Genomic DNA, 7,545 nt, shown 5'->3' with positions numbered 1-7,545 from the left:
ATTTTTTGATTAAAACATATTGTATTTGATTGTTTGCCTCGGGAAACGTGGAGCAAAAGCCATCCATTGTCAAGAAAAGTTCATTTATAGTCACTCATGCCTAGAAAAGCCTTATTACTCGATTTAAATGCCTTTAAAATCCCATTATTGAATTTATTTTCAATTATTTTTACATTTTTTTATTAAAACAGATTGTAATTGATTGTTTGCCTCGGGAAACGTGGAGCAAAAGCCATCCATTGTCAAGAAAAGTTCATTTATAGTCACTCATGCCTAGAAAAGCCTTATTACTCGGTTTAAATGCCTTTATAATCCCATTATTGAATTTATTTTGAACTTTTTTGACATTTTTTGATTAAAACAGATTGTAATTGATTGTTTGCCTCGGGAAACATGGAGCGAAAGCCATCCATTGTCAAGAAAAGTTCATTTATAGTCACTCATGCCTAGAGAAGCCTTATTACTCGGTTTAAATGCTTTTATAATCCCATTATTGATTTTATTTTGAATTGTTTTTACATTTTTTGATTAAAACAGATTGTAATTGATTGTTTGCCTCGGGAAACGTGGAGCAAAAGCCATCCATTGTCAAGAAAAGTTCATTTATAGTCACTCATGCCTAGAAAAGGCTTATAACTCTTTTTAAATGCCTTTATAATCCCATTATTGAATTTATTTTGAATTGTTTTTACATTTTTTGATTAAAACAGATTGTAATTGATTGTTTGCCTCGGGAAACGTGGAGCAAAAGCCATCCATCTTCAAGAAAAGTTCATTTATAGTCACTCATGCCTAGAAAAGCCTTATTACTCGATTTAAATGCCTTTATAATCCCATTATTGAATTTATTTTGAATTGTTTTTACATTTTTTGATTAAAACATATTGTAATTGATTGTTTGCCTCAGGAAACGTGGAGCAAAAGCCATCCATTGTCAAGAAAAGTTCATTTATAGTCACTCATGCCTAGAGAAGCCTTATTACTCGGTTTAAATGCCTTTATAATCCCATTATTGAATTTATTTTGATTTTTTTTTACAGTTTTTGATTAAAACAGATTGTAATAGATTGTTTATCTCGGGAAACATGGAACGAAAGCTATCCATTGTCAACAAAAGATCATTTATAGTCACTCATGCCTAGAAAAGCCTTATTACTCGGTTTAAATGCTTTTATAATCCCATTATTGAATTTATGTTGAATTTTTTTTACATTTTTTGATAAAAACAGATTGTAATAGATTGTTTATCATGGGAAACATGGAACGAAAGCCATCCATTGTCAAGAAAAGTTCATTTATAGTCACTCATGCCTAGAAAAGCCTTATTACTCGGTTTAAATGCCTTTATAATCCCATTATTGAATTTATTTACAATTATTTTTACATTTTTTGATTAAAACAGATTGTAATTGATTGTTTGCCTCGGGAAACGTGGAGCAAAAGCCATCCATTGTCAAGAAAAGTTCATTTATAGTCACTCATGCCTAGAAAAGCCTTATTACTCGATTTAAATGCCTTTATAATCCCATTATTGAATTTATTTTGAATTTATTTGACATTTTTTGATTAAAACATATTGTAATTGATTGTTTGCCTCGGGAAACGTGGAGCAAAAGCCATCCATTGTCAAGAAAAGTTCATTTATAGTCACTCATGCCTAGAAAAGCCTTATTACTCGATTTAAATGCCTTTAAAATCCCATTATTGAATTTATTTTGAATTGTTTTTACATTTTTTGATTAAAACATATTGTAATTGATTGTTTGCCTCGGGAAACGTGGAGCAAAAGCCATCCATTGTCAAGAAAAGTTCATTTATAGTCACTCATGCCTAGAAAAGCCTTATTACTCGATTTAAATGCCTTTATAATCCCATTATTGAATTTATTTTGAATTTTTTTGACATTTTTTGATTAAAACAGATTGTAATTGATTGTTTGCCTCGGGAAACATGGAGCAAAAGCCATCCATTGTCAAGAAAAGTTCATTTACAGTCTCTTATGCCTAGAAAAGCCTTATTACTCGGTTTAAATGCTTTTATAATCCCATTATCGAATTTATTTTGAATTTTTTTTACATTTTTTGATTAAAACAGATTGTAATTGATTGTTTGCCTCGGGAAACGTGGAGCAAAAGCCATCCATTGTCAAGAAAAGTTCATTTATAGTCACTAATGCCTAGAAAAGCCTTATAACTCGGTTTAAATGCCTTTATAATCCCATTATTGAATTTATTTTGAATTGTTTTTACATTTTTTGATTAAAACAGATTGTAATTGATTGTTTGCCTCGGGAAACGTGGAGCAAAAGCCATCCATTGTCAAGAAAAGTTCATTTATAGTCACTCATGCCTAGAGAAGCCTTATTACTCGGTTTAAATGCCTTTATAATCCCATTATTGTATTTATTTTGAATTTTTTTTACAATTTTTGATTAAAACATATTGTAATTGATTGTTTGCCTCGGGAAACGTGGAGCAAAAGCCATCCATTGTCAAGAAAAGTTCATTTATAGTCACTCATGCCTAGAAAAGCCTTATTACTCGGTTTAAATGCCTTTATAATCCCATTATTGAATTTATTTTGAAGTTTTTTTATATTTTTAGATTAAAACAGATTGTAATAGATTGTTTATCTCGGGAAACATGGAACGAAAGCCATCCATTGTCAAGAAAAGATCATTTATAGTCACTCATGCCTAGAAAAGCCTTATTACTCGGTTTAAATGCCCTTATAATCCCATTATTGAATTTATTTTGAATTTTTTTTTACATTTTTCGATTAAAACAGATTGTAATAGATTGTTTATCTCGGGCAACATGGAACGAAAGCCATCCATTGTCAAGAAAAGTTCATTTATAGTCACTCATGCCTAGAAAAGCCTTATTACTCGATTTAAATGCCTTTATAATCCCATTATTGAATTTATTTTGAACTTTTTTGACATTTTTTGATTAAAACAGATTGTAATTGATTGTTTGCCTCGGGAAACGTGGAGCAAAAGCCATCCATTGTCAAGAAAAGTTCATTTATAGTCACTCATGCCTACAAAAGCCTTATTACTTGGTTTAAATGCCTTTATAATCCCATTATTGAATTTATTTTGAATTGTTTTTACATTTTTTGATTAAAACAGATTGTAATTGATTGTTTGCCTAGGGAAACGTGCAGCAAAAGCCATCCATTGTCAGGAAAAGTTCATTTATAGTCACTCATGCCTAGAGAAGCCTTATTACTCGGTTTAAATGCCTTTATAATCCCATTATTGAATTTATTTTGAATTTTTTTTATATTTTTAGATTAAAACAGATTGTAATAGATTGTTTATCTCGGGAAACATGGAACGAAAGCCATCCATTGTCAAGAAAAGATCATTTATAGTCACTCATGCCTAGAAAAGCCTTATTACTCGGTTTAAATGCCCTTATAATCCCATTATTGAATTTATTTTGAATTTTTTTTTACATTTTTCGATTAAAACAGATTGTAATAGATTGTTTATCTCGGGCAACATGGAACGAAAGCCATCCATTGTCAAGAAAAGTTCATTTATAGTCACTCATGCCTAGAAAAGCCTTATTACTCGATTTAAATGCCTTTAAAATCCCATTATTGAATTTATTTTGAATTGTTTTTACATTTTTTGATTAAAACATATTGTAATTGATTGTTTGCCTCGGGAAACGTGGAGCAAAAGCCATCCATTGTCAAGAAAAGTTCATTTATAGTCACTCATGCCTAGAAAAGCCTTATTACTCGATTTAAATGCCTTTAAAATCCCATTATGGAATTTATTTTGAATTGTTTTTACATTTTTTGATTAAAACATATTGTAATTGATTGTTTGCCTCGGGAAACGTGGAGCAAAAGCCATCCATTGTCAAGAAAAGTTCATTTATAGTCACTCATGCCTAGAAAAGCCTTATTACTCGGTTTAAATGCCTTTATAATCCCATTATTGAATTTATTTTGAATTTTTTTTATATTTTTTGATTAAAACAGATTGTAATAGATTGTTTATCTCGGGAAACATGGAACGAAAGCCATCCATTGTCAGGAAAAGATCATTTATAGTCACTCATGCCTAGAAAAGCCTTATTACTCGATTTAAATGCCTTTATAATCCCATTATTGAATTTATTTTGAATTTTTTTTAAATTTTTTGATTAAAACATATTGTAATTGATTGTTTGCCTCGGGAAACGTGGAGCAAAAGCCATCCATTGTCAAGAAAAGTTCATTTATAGTCACTCATGCCTAGAAAAGCCTTATTACTCGATTTAAATGCCTTTAAAATCCCATTATTGAATTTATTTTCAATTATTTTTACATTTTTTTATTAAAACAGATTGTAATTGATTGTTTGCCTCGGGAAACGTGGAGCAAAAGCCATCCATTGTCAAGAAAAGTTCATTTATAGTCACTCATGCCTAGAAAAGCCTTATTACTCGGTTTAAATGCCTTTATAATCCCATTATTGAATTTATTTTGAACTTTTTTGACATTTTTTGATTAAAACAGATTGTAATTGATTGTTTGCCTCGGGAAACGTGGAGCAAAAGCCATCCATTGTCAAGAAAAGTTCATTTATAGTCACTCATGCCTACAAAAGCCTTATTACTCGGTTTAAATGCCTTTATAATCCCATTATTGAATTTATTTTGAATTGTTTTTACATTTTTTGATTAAAACAGATTGTAATTGATTGTTTGCCTAGGGAAACGTGCAGCAAAAGCCATCCATTGTCAGGAAAAGTTCATTTATAGTCACTCATGCCTAGAAAAGCCTTATTACTCGATTTAAATGCCTTTATAATCCCATTATTGAATTTATTTTGAATTTTTTTTACATTTTTTGATTAAAACATATTGTAATTGATTGTTTGCCTCGGGAAACGTGGAGCAAAAGCCATCCATTGTCAAGAAAAGTTCATTTATAGTCACTCATGCCTAGAAAAGCCTTATTACTCGATTTAAATGCCTTTAAAATCCCATTATTGAATTTATTTTCAATTATTTTTACATTTTTTTATTAAAACAGATTGTAATTGATTGTTTGCCTCGGGAAACGTGGAGCAAAAGCCATCCATTGTCAAGAAAAGTTCATTTATAGTCACTCATGCCTAGAAAAGCCTTATTACTCGGTTTAAATGCCTTTATAATCCCATTATTGAATTTATTTTGAACTTTTTTGACATTTTTTGATTAAAACAGATTGTAATTGATTGTTTGCCTCGGGAAACATGGAGCGAAAGCCATCCATTGTCAAGAAAAGTTCATTTATAGTCACTCATGCCTAGAGAAGCCTTATTACTCGGCTTAAATGCTTTTATAATCCCATTATTGAATTTATTTTGAATTGTTTTTACATTTTTTGATTAAAACAGATTGTAATTGATTGTTTGCCTCGGGAAACGTGGAGCAAAAGCCATCCATTGTCAAGAAAAGTTCATTTATAGTCACTCATGCCTAGAAAAGGCTTATAACTCTTTTTAAATGCCTTTATAATCCCATTATTGAATTTATTTTGAATTGTTTTTACATTTTTTGATTAAAACAGATTGTAATTGATTGTTTGCCTCGGGAAACGTGGAGCAAAAGCCATCCATCTTCAAGAAAAGTTCATTTATAGTCACTCATGCCTAGAAAAGCCTTATTACTCGATTTAAATGCCTTTATAATCCCATTATTGAATTTATTTTGAATTGTTTTTACATTTTTTGATTAAAACATATTGTAATTGATTGTTTGCCTCAGGAAACGTGGAGCAAAAGCCATCCATTGTCAAGAAAAGTTCATTTATAGTCACTCATGCCTAGAGAAGCCTTATTACTCGGTTTAAATGCCTTTATAATCCCATTATTGAATTTATTTTGATTTTTTTTTACAGTTTTTGATTAAAACAGATTGTAATAGATTGTTTATCTCGGGAAACATGGAACGAAAGCTATCCATTGTCAACAAAAGATCATTTATAGTCACTCATGCCTAGAAAAGCCTTATTACTCGGTTTAAATGCTTTTATAATCCCATTATTGAATTTATGTTGAATTTGTTTTACATTTTTTGATAAAAACAGATTGTAATAGATTGTTTATCATGGGAAACATGGAACGAAAGCCATCCATTGTCAAGAAAAGTTCATTTATAGTCACTCATGCCTAGAAAAGCCTTATTACTCGGTTTAAATGCCTTTATAATCCCATTATTGAATTTATTTACAATTATTTTTACATTTTTTGATTAAAACAGATTGTAATTGATTGTTTGCCTCGGGAAACGTGGAGCAAAAGCCATCCATTGTCAAGAAAAGTTCATTTATAGTCACTCATGCCTAGAAAAGACTTATTACTCGATTTAAATGCCTTTATAATCCCATTATTGAATTTATTTTGAATTTATTTGACATTTTTTGATTAAAACATATTGTAATTGATTGTTTGCCTCGGGAAACGTGGAGCAAAAGCCATCCATTGTCAAGAAAAGTTCATTTATAGTCACTCATGCCTAGAAAAGCCTTATTACTCGATTTAAATGCCTTTAAAATCCCATTATTGAATTTATTTTGAATTGTTTTTACATTTTTTGATTAAAACATATTGTAATTGATTGTTTGCCTCGGGAAACGTGGAGCAAAAGCCATCCATTGTCAAGAAAAGTTCATTTATAGTCACTCATGCCTAGAAAAGCCTTATTACTCGATTTAAATGCCTTTCTAATCCCATTATTGAATTTATTTTGAATTGTTTTTACATTTTTTGATTAAAACATATTGTAATTGATTGTTTGCCTCGGGAAACGTGGAGCAAAAGCCATCCATTGTCAAGAAAAGTTCATTTATAGTCACACATGCCTAGAAAAGCCTTATTACTTGGTTTAAATGCCTTTATAATCCCATTATTGAATTTATTTTGAATTTTTTTTATATTTTTTGATTAAAACAGATTGTAATAGATTGTTTATCTCGGGAAACATGGAACGAAAGCCATCCATTGTCAAGAAAAGATCATTTATAGTCACTCATGCCTAGAAAAGCCTTATTACTCGGTTTAAATGCCCTTATAATCCCATTATTGAATTTATTTTGAATTTTTTTTTACATTTTTCGATTAAAACAGATTGTAATAGATTGTTTATCTCGGGCAACATGGAACGAAAGCCATCCATTGTCAAGAAAAGTTCATTTATAGTCACTCATGCCTAGAAAAGCCTTATTACTCGATTTAAATGCCTTTATAATCCCATTATTGAATTTATTTTGAATTGTTTTTACATTTTTAGATTAAAACAGATTGTAATTGATTGTTTGCCTAGGGAAACGTGCAGCAAAAGCCATCCATTGTCAGGAAAAGTTCATTTATAGTCACTCATGCCTAGAAAAGCCTTATTACTCGATTTAAATGCCTTTATAATCCCATTATTGAATTTATTTTGAATTTTTTTTACATTTTTTGATTAAAACATATTGTAATTGATTGTTTGCCTCGGGAAACGTGGAGCAAAAGCCATCCATTGTCAAGAAAAGTTCATTTATAGTCACTCATGCCTA

This window comes from Theobroma cacao, chromosome 3, assembly GCF_053813885.1.
Source record: "Theobroma cacao isolate CCN51 chromosome 3, ASM5381388v1, whole genome shotgun sequence".
NCBI classification, from domain to species: Eukaryota; Viridiplantae; Streptophyta; class Magnoliopsida; order Malvales; family Malvaceae; genus Theobroma; species Theobroma cacao.
Note: the sequence above shows the minus strand (reverse complement) of the source record.